General features: G+C 39.4%; 1 protein-coding gene across 1 annotated transcript in view; it reads left to right on the forward strand.

Moving 5' to 3' along the window:
- The window catches only part of map2 (microtubule-associated protein 2), a 362,870-nt gene that overhangs the window by 28,135 nt on the left and 318,877 nt on the right, over positions 1 to 15,858 (forward strand). The window lies entirely within an intron of this gene.

Below are 15,858 nucleotides of genomic sequence, written 5' to 3' on the forward strand. Positions count from 1 at the left end.
GAGGAAGGATGACATGGTAGAGCGATCATCAAATGAGGACATATGGTTTGAACTGAAGAACAAAAAAGAGCAGTCACAATACTGGGAGCATAATATAGCCCCCCCCGCCCAAGTCAGACAGAGATAAAAAAGCAAATATATAGACAAATCTCTAAGGAGTGCAGAAACAATAGGACAGTACTAATGGGAGATTTCAAATACCCTAATAAGAACTGGGATAGAATTAATAAGAAAGGTACAAAAGTAAAGTGCAAACAGGAAAACTTTTTTAGCCAGTGCGTAGTAAGCCCAAAAAGGAGAGAGGGTGGTTCTGGGTATTTTTTTAGGGAATGAAGCTGGGCGAGTGGAATCAGTTGAGCACTTGGTGGAAATGATCATAATTCAGTTAGATTTAGGGTAGTTGTGTAAAAGGACAAAGATAGACCAAGGACAAAAGTTCTCTGGGGAACAGCTGATTTTAGTAAGCTGAAATGTGATTTTGCTAAAGTGGACTGGAAACAACTACATAAAGGTAAATGACTGCTAGATCAGTGTGAGGCTTTCAAGGAAATGATAATGATTTCAGATCAGGTATGTTCCTTTAAAGAAACAGGGCGGGACTAACAAATCCAGAGCCCCCTGGCTGTCAATAGCTCAAAGGAGATGATAAAGAAAAGAAAGGAAACTTATGACAGATACAATACAATAGAAAACCTGGCAGAGTACAAAAACTGTAGGGATGAATTTAAAAAATAAATTAGGGAAATGAAGTGAAGAGGTGAAAAACATATTGGCAAGCAAATCAAGGAAGTTTTTTTCATTAATGCATGAAGAGCAAGAGGATAATTAAAGAAAGAGTAGGACCTATTGGGGATCTCTAGGGCAATCTGTGTGTGCAAATGAAGAATGTTGGTATGGTTCTTGCACCTGTTTTCACAAAAGAAAGGGAAGAGGAGTATGAGGTAGTAGATGAAATTAACATATTCAGAGGAGAAATGTTAAAGGGTTTAACATCTTTAAAGTGGATAAATCCCCTGGCTGGGAATGAAATGTTTTCCCTGCTGTTGAGGGAAGCAAGAGAAGGAATAGTGATCATCATTTCCAATCCTTCCTGGTGACATGTATGGTGCCAGAGGACTGGAGGACGGCTAATGCTGTACCATAGTTTAAAAAGGTAGAAAGAGATAAGTGGAATAATTACAGGCTAGGCAGCTGAACCTTGGTGGCAGGAAAATTGTTGGAAAAAGTTCTGAGGCATAGGATAAAACTTCATTTAGAAGGGCATGGTTTAATCAAAGACAATCAGCACAGATTTGTTAAGGGAAGCTCGTGTCTGACTGACATGATTGCATATTTTAAGGATGTAAGATAGAGAGTCATTAAGGGTAGGACATTTGATGTAGTGTATATGAATTTTATTAAAGCTTTTGATAAGGTCCCAACTGGCAGACTGGTCATGGAAGAAAAGCCCATGGGATCCAAGGGAAAGCGGCAAGTTGGATCCAAAATTGGCTCAGGAGCAGGAAGTAAAGGAAAATGGTCAGTAGATGTTTTTGTTACTGGGAGGCAGAGATCAGTACTAGTTCCCTTGCTGTTCACAGAATATACCAATTATTTGGACTTAAATTTAGGGAGTATGATTAAGAAGTTTGAAAATCATAAAATAATTGATCATATAGTTGCTCAAGAAGAAAGCTGTAGACTACAGAAAGATATCAATGGACTACCCAGTTGGGCAGACCAGTGGCAAATGGAGCTCAATCAGGAGAAATGTATGATAATACATTTGGGGAAGACTAAAAGGCAAGAGGATATTCAATAAATGGTAGGATACTGAGAAGTGTAGAGGGAAAGGGATCTTGGAGTGCATGTGTACAGAACCCTGAGGGTGGCTGGACACGTACATAAGATGGTCAAGAAGGCATATGGGATACTTGTGAAAGGAAAATTATTTAACTAAATTATTAGAGTTCTTTGAGTAAGTATCAAGCAAGGTGGATTAAGGGGAAACTATAGACGTGATGTACTTGGATTTCCAAAAGGCATTTGATAAGGTGTCACATCATGGGCTACTGCACATGGTGTAGTGAATAGTGTATTAGCATGGATAAAGGATTGGTTATCCAACAGGAAGCAGATAGTAGGGATAGATCAGTCTTTTTCAGGATGCCAAGCTGTAACAAGTGGAGTGCCACAGGAATCAGTTCTGGGGCCTCAACTATTTATTATATTATGATTGACTATCTCTCGCTAGCAAGGATGATTGTCTTCCATGAGTCCGAAGATTGCTGATGTGGCCAATTCAAGATCTGTAGTCTTTATGGCACAGAGGGCATTTGTCGTGTGGGATGTCCGGTTGTGTAATATTAGTTCAAGTCATGTTGTGTTCTTTTGCCACATTCGCTTTTCCTCTACATTTTGTCATCATTAGATCTCAAAATGCTGAGATCCATCCCTCAACTATTTATTATCTGTATCCATGACTTGGATGAAGGGACTGAATATATGGTAGCTAAATTTACAGATGATTCCAACATAAGTAAGAAAGTAAGTTGTCAAAAGGAGATAAAGTGGTACAAAGGGATATAGACAGGTTAAGTGAGTGGGAAAAAAATTTGGCGGATGGAGTGTAATGTGGGAACATGTGAACTTGTCCACTTGGCAGGCAGGACAGGAAAGCAGTATCTTATTTAAATGGAGAGAAATTACAGAACTCGGTGGTACAGAAGGTGTCCTGGTACATGAATCACAAGAAGTTTAGAATGCAGGTACAGCAAGTGATTAGGAAGATAAATGGAACGCTGGCGTTTATTGCAAGAGGAATAGAATATAAAAGTAGGGAAGTTCTGCCTCTCTGGTGAGACCACATGTAGAGTACTTTAAACAGTTTTAGTCTCCTTATTTGAAAAAGGATTTAATTGTGTGAGAAGCAGTTCAGTGAAGGTTCACTTGACTCATTCCTGGGATGAAGGGTTTATGAAAAATGGTTGAGCAGGTTGGGCCTGTAATACCCATTGAAGTTTAGAAGAATGAGAGGTGATCTTATGTAACATATGAGATCCTGAGGGGACTTGACTGGGTGGATGCTGAGAGGATGTTACACCTTATGGGAGATACGAGAGCTACAGGTCACAGTTTAAGAATAAGAGATCTCCCTTTTAAGATGGAGATGAGAATTTTTTTCTCTTGAAGGCCATTAGTTTGTAGAATTCTCTTCTCCAAAAACAATGGAGGCTGGGTCATTGAACTTATTCAAGGCTGAATTAGATAGATTTTTGATAGACAAGGGAGTCAAGGGTTATAGGGAGGCAGACAAGAAAGTAAAGTTGACACGGCAGCCAGATCAGCTATGATCTTATCAAATGACAGAGCAATTTCAAAGGGCCGAATGACCTACTCCTGCTCCTAAATCCTATGTCCTATTAGTTGAGCCATAGAATATAAGAGCTGGGAGGTTATGCTGGAACTGTATAAAACACTAATTAGGCCACAGCTGGAGGACTGTGTGCAGTTCTGGTCACTGCTCTATGCGAAAGATGTGACTGCAATAGAGAGGGTACAGGAGAGATTTACAGTAACATTGCCTGGACTGGAGAATTTTAGTTGGATAGGATTGTTTTCTTTGGTGCCTAATTGAAATGTATGAAATTATGAGGAGTCTAGATAGAGTGGATAGGAAGGCCCCATTCTCCTCGGATTAACAGCCCATAAAGCAGAGGAGTAGGGGTTTTAGAGTTGATTCAAGAGGATTTTTTTTCACCCAGAGGGTGGTAAGGGTATGGCACTCACTGCCTGAGAAGGTAATAGATGCAGGGCCTGTCATAGCATTTTAAAAAGCATTCGGGCATGCACTTCAAGTGCCATAACGTACATGGTTACGGGTTAAGAGTTAGAAAGTGAGATTTAGCCAGATGGCTACTTTTTTGGCTGGCTTGGATATAGTGGGCTTAAAGGCCTCCTTCTGTGCTGTAAATTTCTATAATCCTCTTAATTCCAACAAGTTGCAGAGCTCTACCAAAATAAACTCTCAAATCTACGTGGTCAACCAGATTTTTTTTTAGCCGAATAATTTAGTGGCTATGCTACTGGGTCTGGACTAATAATCCTGGGAATATGAAAATCCTTTCATGGCAGTTTGAAAATTTTAATTCAGTTTATAGAAAAAAGCAATTCTGGAAATGAAAAAAAGCACTCCAGGTTCACTTAGGAAAGCAAACCTGTCATCCTTACTCACTTGGGCTCACATGTGGCTCCAGCCCCATTCCAATGTAATGAATTTTAAACTGCCCTCCAAAGTGAGATAGCAAGCTACTCAATTGTAGCAAACAGCAGTGGTTCAAAGAAGGCTATATAACACCACAGTCTCAGGGAAACTTAGAATGAGCAATCTGCCAACCTTCCCAGTGACCCCCATATCCTGAGAATTATTTTTTAGAAAAATATATTGTTTGTGATTTTACTGAATTACATTTGCATCACTTGGAAAGGTGGCAGTAAAGCTTTGTAGTGCCTAATTAAAATGTATGTTGTATTTTTTTCAATCATGGGTCATCGGCCTTGATGGCAAGGCCAGAATTTATTACACATCTCCAATTGCCCATGGGAAAGTGGTGGTGAGCCACCTTCTTCAATACATTTATGGCTTGCTAGGGCATTTCAGAGATCAATTAAGAGTAAATTGCATTGCTGTGGGCCTGGAGCCACATATCGGCCAGACTGGCTAAGGAAAGGAGATTTCCTTCTCTAAAAGATGTCAGTGAACCAGATAGGTTTGTGTGACAATCAGCTGTTTCTTGGTCACTATTACTGTTACTATCTTTTTATTTCTGTTATGTTTAATGAATTGAATTTAAACTCACCAGCTGCCATGAACTAATGTCTCCGATCATTAGTCTAGACCTTTAGATTGCTAATCCAGGCCATTAGATTACTAGTCCAGCAACAAAAACGCTATGCTACTATACCCTAAGTTTTACAAGTAGCTTAGTCCAAAGTCAAGATATACTGCATGAACTGGAAGGGTTTTTAATGTGCACTTTGTGGATGAATTTGCATTGTCTGTTGCTGCAAAATTGTCTATATAGATGTCAAAAATATATTTTTTGATTATATATGAAAACCACATTTTCAATGGTAATATTGTGACACACCAAACTTGGTTTCATTTATATATTTTTTATAAAACCTATTATCTCCATGTGACAAACTTTCTCAAACGTTTTCTAATGTTTTTCGCTTGTTTTAAAACTGCCCTGAAGTAATCTGCATAAGGAGGAAGAGAGGGAGCATTGACTTATCAGTGCTGGTTACTGGTGGTGGTGTAGAAAATAGCTGACATGGTATATAATATAGCAGTTTTTCATATTAAAACAGAATCACTTCCAATTATATCCCTGTGTGGTACAATAGTAGAACTATAAGACTGCACTCCAAGGTGAAAGGTGCCTATAATGATCTTAAATGAATAGCAAATCTGTAAGTTGTGTACTTGATTTGTGATGAAATGACATTTCCCAGGGATACAGGAACAGGACTAGACCATTCAGCTGCTTGAGCCTGTTATAGCATTCGATTTGATCATGGCTGAAGTACTCCATGTACCCACCTTTTTAACCATAATCCTTAATACCGGCACCTAACAAAAATCAACCAATCTGTTTTGAAAATTCCAATTGACGCAGCACCTACAGCTTTGTGGGAAAACATTCCTGATTTTCATCCTGCCTTGTGTGGGTGAAGAAGTGTTTCCTAATTTCACTCCTACCTGGCCTAGCTCTAATTCCACATCTTTTAATTTTCAAAAAAACAGAAAATGCTGGAAAAACTCAGCAGGTCAAACAGTATCTGTGGAGAGAAAAGCAGAGTTAACATTTCGAGTCCATATAACTCGTCTTCTTAGAAATGACATTTTTGTGACAATGGTGGAGCAACACAAATCAGCCAACAATCTAACAGTCCAAAGGGCATCTATTCCATGCCTCAAGCTGCTAGCGGATATGTGCAGCAATGGCAAACATCATTCAGATGCTATTTTTGTTTTCTTTTGTTTCAGATTTCCAGCACCTGCAGTATTTTGCTTTTATCTTTTAATTGTCAGTTCACCCTTGCCTGGATTACAGGGTGGCAGGGCAGGGGTGAAGAAACCAGAATTTTTACCCAGCAGCCTAATTGTTATTCAGTGACCCCAGATGGAAAGTGTGTATTTGCAGATGTCAATATGATCCAGACCAGTTCAGCTGTGATGCTCCCGATGTACAAATAATCTGGCATTGCTTATTGGTTCTGATTTTGTGGAAAAAATGACATTTCACCTCAACCTCCCTGTGACTTTTACGAAGGTGTTGCATTTGCAAATGAATTGCCTGTTAAACTCCCCACTAAACTTGTTTTAGTAATTAACAGTACAAGTACTCTTAATGATTTGGTACTTGTAAATAAAAAATACTCAGATCTGGCATCTTTTATGGAGAAAGAAACTTAGTTAATGCTTCAGGTCATGATGAAAGGGCATCAAGCTGAAATATGAACTCTGGGGGGGAAAAAATTACAAATGCTGCCTGGCCCACTGACCATTTCCAGCATTTTCTGAATTCATTTCAGATTGCCAACGCGATTAGTATTTTTCTTTTAGGGTGAATGTTAAAGGCAGCCAATCAACATTACTTGCATAGAAAAAGAACAGTTTTAAGCATGAAATCTCATTCCTTCAGGTACTGAATTGTTTTTGGAGATTTTAAAAATGTCAAATTTTAAACTTTAACATCTTCCCTTATTCATTGTGTCTTTTTTCCTCCCTCAATCCAATCTTTCTTTAACCCTTTCTGTTTCCCTTTCAGTACCTCATTTTACATTGAATTCACCCACTCTTACTCACTTTTGTTCTCAATCCTTTGTGTTTAAATCTCATTGGTTAAAGAGATACATTATTTGTTTGATTGTTCACTTATGGTCTAAAGGGCCTATTTCCTTGCTTTGCCACTTTCAGCGACTTTTAAAACCTAAATGCACCAGAGCAAGACGAACAGGGTTTGCTGTGAGCCTCCCAGCTCCGGCAACAATTGGGCATTATCTTAGCTGACCGCTAATGCAATGCACACTGGAGGCCACTCAAAACATGCAGAAGTTTATCCAAGTATTATTTTTTGCTTTCAGGGGCAGTTGATTAATTTGGGGTGGGGGAGGTTGGGAGTGGCAAGAAGCATAGTAGACTGAAAGAGAAATGGAGTCTGATGTTTTTAGAAAAAAATCTCATTTACTTGCCACTGGATATCCTGCCCAAATTCAGTTTGTGAGATTTCTCCCGCTCAATAGAGTTTCCCTTATAAGAGAATGCACATTTACTGCTGTACCCGCTGCCTACAATTGGGCCAGAAATTGCTGGAGAGGGGCATTCCGCTGCACAATTTTCCTGCAGCTCTTGGCTCAAGGCATTTAGCATTGTAACTTGCTGGAAGTGCAACCTTTACAACAAGCCATCTTGGTGAGTTATGAAACCAACCATGTGTTTCCTTACCAATAAGATTTAACAATTCAGAAAGAAACTGAGAAAAAAAGGAGAAAAAGGATGAATTACAGTGAAATGAGGTATCGCAGGAGAACTATAGAAAATGAAAGAAATATTGGATTGAGTGGAATAAAAGCAAAGCAAAGAAGTAGTAAGAAAAAGTTTTATTTAAAATTAGCATTTTAAAATCTTTCAGAACGCTTCACTATTTAAAGGAACAGCACTCCACTGTTTAAATTGCTTACTTTCTGGACCAGAGGGGTTGATTGACATTGGATTAACAATTATCACATTGTTAAAATCATGTTTGTGCTATTAATTAGTCAACAACTAAATTTCTGTGTTGAGTTTAATTGATAAAGTGCAAATCCAACAAACTCTTAAAAATAGGGAGATTAAGGGTGAAATGTTTGTGAAGCAAATGGCAGAATGGTATAAATCGACCAAGTTTGGGAGTTTCACAACTCTCAATGTATTTCTTACTCTTGAATTTGCAAATATTAGTATGATGTGTGTTATCACAGATAATTTTCTTGCTTGTTTCAGCCCACTGATAATCTCAGTACACAGTAAATGTAGGGAAACCTGACCATTGTGGCATGATAATGTGTACCCTTAATTAATTTTTATGATTGGTGCTTTCTCTCCATTGCATCTGATGTTTGCCACCTGAAGCTGTAATTCCCACTGTGTTTTATGTAATCAAAAACAAGGAGAGTGTTGCAAACTTTATAGATTTGCATCAGATACTAGAAAATAAGAGGTGTTTCTCTTTGTTAGCGAGAACACGTTATTTATTGTATTGTTGTGCTAAAGCATGTGAAAAGGGAAATGGCAATAGTTGAGTTTGGTGCAATGCCTGTATAAGTTGCATCTATATTTACAGCACTCTCTCGAGACTGATGAATAATGTTTTTTGTATGAAATCATGCAGAAACAATATTCCTGCAACAAGCCAAAGACACATGAAAACACAACTTCCAGAAGATATTTGCTCCTGTGTAAAGCAAAGTTTGGCATCTAAATAGTTTGCACTCCCAAGGCATGTACAAAATTGGTACAGGCATTTGCTATATTGCTCAAAAACAACTTACATTAAAGGTGCTAAATAAATGCAGGAAAACGTCCAAGGCAGTACATTTTTATCAGTGTATTTTTGTTCTAGATATTTATTTCTTTTCATTTGAATCCTTTTGCATAATTTGGAATTAATTCTTCTGTTGTAAAATATGTGTATTAGCAGAAATTTGCTGTAGACAACATGGTGTAGTACTGTGCACTAACCTTGAACATCTCTACTGCAAAGAATAAATTGCAAGATTCCTAGGGAAATTCTGTTGAGAACCTTAGAAATAAAAATATCTTGTTCAGATCTTTGTAAAAATATTTCACTGTGCATGTAAAGCTTTAGATTCTGGAGTTTCAGAGCTGCTTACGTAGCAGTTTCATAAGTGAGTTTTCTTATAGAAACTAGGAGCAGGAGTAGGCCATTCGGCCCCTCAAGCCTGCTCCACCATTCAATATGATAATGGCTGATCCTCTATTTCAATGCCATATTCCTGCTTTCTCTCCATACCCTTCTATGCCACTAATGTCCAAAAAATTATCAATTTCTTTCTTGAATATACTGAGTGACCTGGCCTCCACAGCCTTCTGTGGTAGAGGATTGCACAGGTTGACCACCCTTTGAGTGAAGAAATTTTTCCTCATCTCAGCCTTAAATGACCTATCCTGAGACTGTGGCCCCTGGTTCTAGACTCTTCAACCAGGGGAAACATTCTCCCTGCATCTAGTCAGTCTAGCCCTGTTAGAATTTTATACGTTCCAATCAGATCCCCTCTCAACTTTCTAAACTCTAGTGAATACAGGCACAGCTGAACCAATCTCTCCTCATACATCAGTCCTGCCATCCCTGGTATCAGCCTCGTGAACCTTTGGTGCACTCTCTCTATGGCAAGTATATCCTTTCTTAGGCAGGAAGGGCAAAGCTTCACGCAATACTCCCTGTGTGGCCTCACCAAGGCCTTGTATAACTGCAGTAAGACATCTCTACCTCTGAAACCAAATCCTCTTGCAATGAAGGCCAACATACCACTGGCCTTCCTAATTGCTTGCTGCACCTGACTGCTTGCTTTCATTGATTGGCATATAAGGACACCCAGATCCCTTTGTACATTCGCATTTCCCAATATATCGCCATTTAAGTAATACTCTGCCTTTCTGTTCAAACCGAAGTGTATAACTTCACATTTATCCATCCACGTTATACTGCATCTGCCATGTGTTTGCCCCCACATACAATTTGTCTAAATCACCCTGAAGCCTCCTTGCATCCTCCTCACAACCCCACCCAGTTTTGTGTCATCAGCAAACTTGGAAATATTGCATTTGGTTTCCTCATCTAAGTCATTTATGTATATTGTGAATAGCTAGGGCTCAAGCACTGATCCTTGCAGTACACCACTGGTCGTCGCCTGCCATCCCCAAAATAACCCATTTATTCCCATTCTTTGTTCCTGGCCTGTCAACCAATTCTCAGTCCAGCCAGTATATTATCCCCCACCCCATGTGCTTTAATTTTGCTCACAAGCATCTTACGTGGGACCTTATTAAAAGCCTTCTTGAAATCCAAATACACCACATCCACTGGCTCTCCCTTATCTATTCTACTAGTCTATTAGTTACATCCTCAAAAAACTCCAATAGATTAGTTGAGCATGATTTGCCTTTCATAAACCCATGCTGACTTTGTTTAATCCCACTAATGCTTTCCAAGTGCTCTGTTACCATTTCTTTTATAATAGACGCTAGCATTTTCCCCATTACTAATATTAGGCTAACTGGTTTGTAATTCTGTTTTTACCCTATCTTCTTTTTCAAATAGTGGGGTTACGTTTGCCACCTTTCAATCTGTAGGAACTGCTCCAGAGTCTATAGAATTTTGGAATATGATCACCAATGCATCCAATATTTCCAGAGCTACTTCCTTTAGTACTCTGGGATGTAGATTATCAACTCCTGGGGATTTTTCAGCCTTTAACCCAATTAATTTCTCTAACACCATTTTTTACTAATAATGATTTTCTTCAATTCTTCCCTCTCACTAGACCCTTGGTTCCCTAACATTTCTGGGAAATTATTTGTGTCCTCTTTTGTAAAGGCAGAACCAAAACATGTGTTCAATTCTTCTGCCATTTTTGATCCCCATTATAATTTCCCCTGTTTCTGATCGTAAGGGACCTACATTTGTCTTTGTTAATATTTTTCTCTTCACAAATTTATAGAAGATTTTACAATCAGTTTTCATGTTCCCTGCAAGTTTACTCTCATACTCCATTTTCCCCTTCTTGATCAATCTTTTTGTCCACTTTTGCTGAATTCTAAACTGCTCCCGATCCTCAGACTTGCTGCTTTTTCTGGCAATTTTAGAAGTCTTCTCTTTGGGTGTAATAATATCCCTAATTTCTTTTGTAATCCATGGTTGAGCCACCTTTCCTGTTTTATTTTTGCACCAGACAGGAATGAGTAATTGTTGTCATTCATGCATACATTCCTTAAATATTAGCCATTGCCTATCCACCATCAATCAATTTAGTCAGGTTCCCCAATCCATCATTGCCAACTTGCACCTCATATCCTCGTCATTCCCTTTATTTAGATTCAGGACCTTAGCTTCAGATTCAACTATTTCACTCTCCATCTTAATGAACAATTCTATCATTTTATGGTCGCTGTTCCCCAAGGGCACAACAAGATTGTTAATTAATCTTTTCTCATTGCACAATACCCAGTCTAAGATAGCCTGCTTTCTAGTTGGTTCCTCAATGTATTGGTCTAAAAAAACCATCACGTACACAATCCAGGAAATCCTCCTCCTCAATATTATTGCTAGTTTGGTTTGTCCAATTTATATGTAGATTAAAGTCACCCATGATTACAGTTGTACCCTTATTGCATGCGTCTCTAATTTCCCGTTTACTGCCTTCCTTTACATCTCCGTTATTGTTTGGGGGCCTATAGTTAACGCCCCTTGGTGTTTCTTACCTCCACCCAAACTGATTCCACATCATGATTTTCCGAGTCAATATCCTCCCTCACTATTGCATTGATTTCCTCCTTTACTAACAGTGCTACCCCACCCCCTTTCCCTATGTGTCAGTCCTTCCTAAATATTGAATACCCCTGAATGTTCAGTTCCCATCCTTGGACACCGTGCAGCCATGTCTCCGTAATTGCAACTATCTCATAACCATTTATATGTATTTGCACTGTTAATTCATCTATCTTATTGTGAATGCTCCACACATTAAGATTCAATGCCTTTTAGACTTGTCTTTTTAACCTTGTTAGTTGGCTTAGCTTTATTTTGCACTATGATCCTATTTGCTTTTCGCCCTTGTTTTTTATGCTTTCCAATTTTGCTTCTTACTTTTCTGTTATTTGTTCCTATCCTTGTTTCCCCCTCCTCTGTCTTCCTGCTCAGGCTCCCATCCCCCTGCCATTCTAGTTTAAACCCTCCCCGACAGCATTAACAAACACCCCGCCCTGCCAAGGACATTGGTCCTGGTCCTGGCCAGATGCAATCTGTCTTGTTTGTACTGGTCCCACCTTCTCCAGAACCAGTCCCAATGCCCCAAGAATCTGAATCTCTCCCCTCTACACCATCCTTCTATCAGGAAATGGAACTCTTAATACCTTAGAAGTTTGAAAAGAGGCACAATGCTTTTGATAGTTTAAAGACAAAAAAATGTTATAAGTAAGTATGATTTCAAAAGCCCATTCATACTGCAGAATAAAGCAACAACTGATTACAAAATTATTTTTAACCTTAAGGTCGTAAAATATCCCAATACATTACACAGGAGTGTTATCAAAGAAAATTTTACACCAAGCCATTTAATGAGATATTAGTTCAGGTGAATAAAAGCTTGATTAAAGTAGATTTTATGGAGTGTCTTAAAGAAGAGAGGGTTAGAGAGGTGGAGTGGAAATTCTGGAGCTTGGTACCAAGATGGCTGCAGACATAGTCATCAGTGGTGGAGTGGTGAAAACCAGGGATGCACAGAGGCCAGAACTGGAGGACTGCAGATATCTCTGCTGTTCTAGGGTTGGAGGAAGTTATATAGAGAGAGGAAGGGGTGAGACTGTGGAGGGATTTGAAAGCAAGGATGCAGATTTTAAAATAGGCACTTTGCTGGATGGTGAAGCCAGTGTAGGTCAGTGAGCAAAGAGGTTTTTTCATATTCGTTCATGGGATGTGGCATCACTTGCTAGGCCAGCATTTATTGCCTATCCCTAATTGCCCTTGTTCAGAGGGCATTTAAAAGGCAACCACATTGCTGTGGGCCTGGAGTCTTTAATGCCCCTAAAGGACATTAGTGAACCACATGGGTTTTTATGACAATCGGCAGTGGTTTCATGGTCATCATTAAACTTGTAATTCCAGATTTTTATTGCATTCAAATTTCATCATCTGCCATGGTGGCATTCGAACCCAGGTCCCCAGAGCATTACTGTAGGTCTCTGGAATAGTAGTCCAGTGACAATACCACTATGATACTGTGCTATGTGAATGGAATGTTGGAAAGTTAGGACATGGGCAGCAGAGATTTTGTTAAGTTCAAGTTAATGGCGAGTGCAAGTTGGAAAGCTGGCTAAGGAAAGCATTAGAATAGTTGAGTTTAGAGGTGGAAGGAGATGGCTCTGATGATGGAGAATGTATGGGGTCTGAAGCTCAGCTCGAGGTCAAATAGGATACCTAGGCTCTGGAAGGTCTGGACATTCCTTATACCTGATGGCAAGTCTTATGTAACTACATAGTTTCAGAATAATTGCACAACTATAAGGGGTCAAGGGGGTGCATGAGTTCGCATGAAAGGTATGAGAAACCATTGGAGGTTGGTGTGCATAAGTTGGCGTGGGATGTGATGGTGGTGGGTGGGGGTGGGGGGTTGGTGAAGAGATATGAGGGATGAGAATTAGAGGAATTAAGGAAACAACTGGGTTGAAGTCCCAGAGACCAAGGCGGGCCTTGTAAGCAGCTTTCCTCAGCCCTCTGCAGCTCCTGTGGCTGCCTCCGATTGTTATTTGGGGCCAGTGGACCCTGATTCCATTCTGCGCCCTGAATGAAGATCTTGACATTCGGGACACTTTTTTTCCCCTGAGATGGGTGTGGTGAGCTGAGACTTCTTGGATCTGCACACATGTCTAAGGAATGAGAATCCAGGTCTACGTCTTGCCTGTTGGAAAATAGAGGAACTATTCTAACTAATCATTAGAACATGCCCTTTCAATTCTGCAACACAAAAACAGAATTACCTGGAAAAGCTCAGCAGGTCTGGCAGCATCGACGGAGAAGAAAAGAGTTGACGTTTCGAGTCCTCATGACCCTTCGACAGAACTTGAGTGAGTCCAAGAAAGGGGTGAAATATAAGTTGGTTTAAGGTGTGTGTGTGTGTGTGTGTGTGTGTGTGTGTGTGTGTGTGTGGGGGGGGGGGGGGGGGGGGGGGGGGGGCGGGGTTGGGTGGGGGGAGAGAGAGAGAAGTGGAGGAGTTGGTGTGGTTGTAGGGACAAACAAGCAGTGATAGAAGCAGATCATCAAAAGATGTCACAAACAGAACAAAAGAACACATAGGTGTTAAAGTTGGTGATATTATCTAAACGAATGTGCTAATTAGGAATGGATGGTAGGGCACTCAAGGTATAGCTCTAGTGGGGGTGGGGGGAGCATAAAAGATTTAAAAATATTTAAAAATAATGGAAATAGATGGGAAAAGAAAAATCTATATAATTTATTGGAAAAAACAAAAGGAAGGGGGAAACAGAAAGGGGGTGGGGATGGAGGAGGGAGCTCAAGACCTAAATTTGTTGAATTCAATATTCAGTCTGGAAGGCTGTAAAGTGCCTAGTCGGAATTTCAATTCTGCTCTGCTTCTGTGTGGTACAATACTGTGCTGCGTCGTGTTAATAAATTGAACTAGCTATCATATTGTACATTGGAGCAATATTTGACTTCCAGAACAACATTTTATCAGCTAATACTTGTGTATCCGCTAATACAGTGTATGACTGTGTGAATAATGGTGATGTGTGAGTGGAACTTGGTGTGGGATAGATACAGGCAACAGAGTTTTGCATGATCTGAAGTTTGAGGAAGGTGTGTGCCCAGCCAGACAGCCATTCAAAGAGTGCAGCCTGCTGGTGACAAAGATGAAAATTTAAATGGCAGGAGGTGAGTGATATTATGGAGATGCCAGTAGGCGGGCTTTGTCATGGAGGGAACATAGGTCAGAAATTCAGATCATGGGCAAATAGGACACAGAGGTTGAAAACATTGAGACAATTCCCTGGGAGGGAATGGAATAGATAATGAGAGTACAGGGTTTGAGGCCTGAGCCAACTGCAATTACATTGGTCCTCCCAGTGTCTGAGAAATTGCATTCCACCCAACACTAGCTTTGAGCAAACAATGTGACAACACAAGCTGTGGAGAAAATGTGAAATTCTAGCTTGACTGTAGTGGAATAATCCTGAATATACAGCAATGTTTTAACTCTAACTACTCCTTACAGACATTTCCAGTGACTGAACCTTTGCTTAATGGCATAGATACAATTACCTCATTTTAGTTCTGTGTGAAAGCAGCATCGTATTTAATTTGGCAGATGTATGGAGTTAACTACAACAGTTTTATGTCATTCATGAGTTTATAGTTTCATTCACGTAGTAATGTAGAGACTATAGTGGCACTAAAAGCAAAGAAAAACTCTGTTAATTTTGAATACTATCCCTCATTCCTGCAAGCTATCAAACACAAGTGCAGTAAATCTCAACAAAGTTAAATGCTAAGTAGGCATCATGCAATTCAATTGTGTTTCTATTATTCCTGCACCTGATTTGCATGCAATTATACATTGGCATTCAATCAATTACTTCTGACATTTATATGTAGCACTTCAGATTTGTCTAATGGTTACAGATGTAAAAGTGTTTTACTACATAACATGAATTTGGTTATGAGAAAAACTTGAAGCAATTTGGAAGATCAGTTGTTAGAAATTGAAAGGTCTCTGTCAGGACAGCTCACGTAACAGAAAGTATTGCTGTATACCCAGAGAAGTTACTTCCTCGGGCCTTAAATTGAGTCAGAATAGATTTGTAAAGAACTTTTGTTCCTTCAAGCATCAAATTTTTATGGGCGATTAGAAGATGCAAAAAAAAAAATCAGGCAGATAAATTTTAATGCTAAAAATGTTTAAATTAATTTAAAAATTACTTTTTAAACTGTTGCTGAAGTGCATTCTTCTTGACAATGAGCCAAGAGAACACTCATTGGCAAGATGCCTCCATTCAGAAAAATGTTGACCTAAACTGAA

Source organism: Carcharodon carcharias, chromosome 12 (genome assembly GCF_017639515.1).
Source record: "Carcharodon carcharias isolate sCarCar2 chromosome 12, sCarCar2.pri, whole genome shotgun sequence".
In the NCBI taxonomy this organism is placed as follows: domain Eukaryota; kingdom Metazoa; phylum Chordata; class Chondrichthyes; order Lamniformes; family Lamnidae; genus Carcharodon; species Carcharodon carcharias.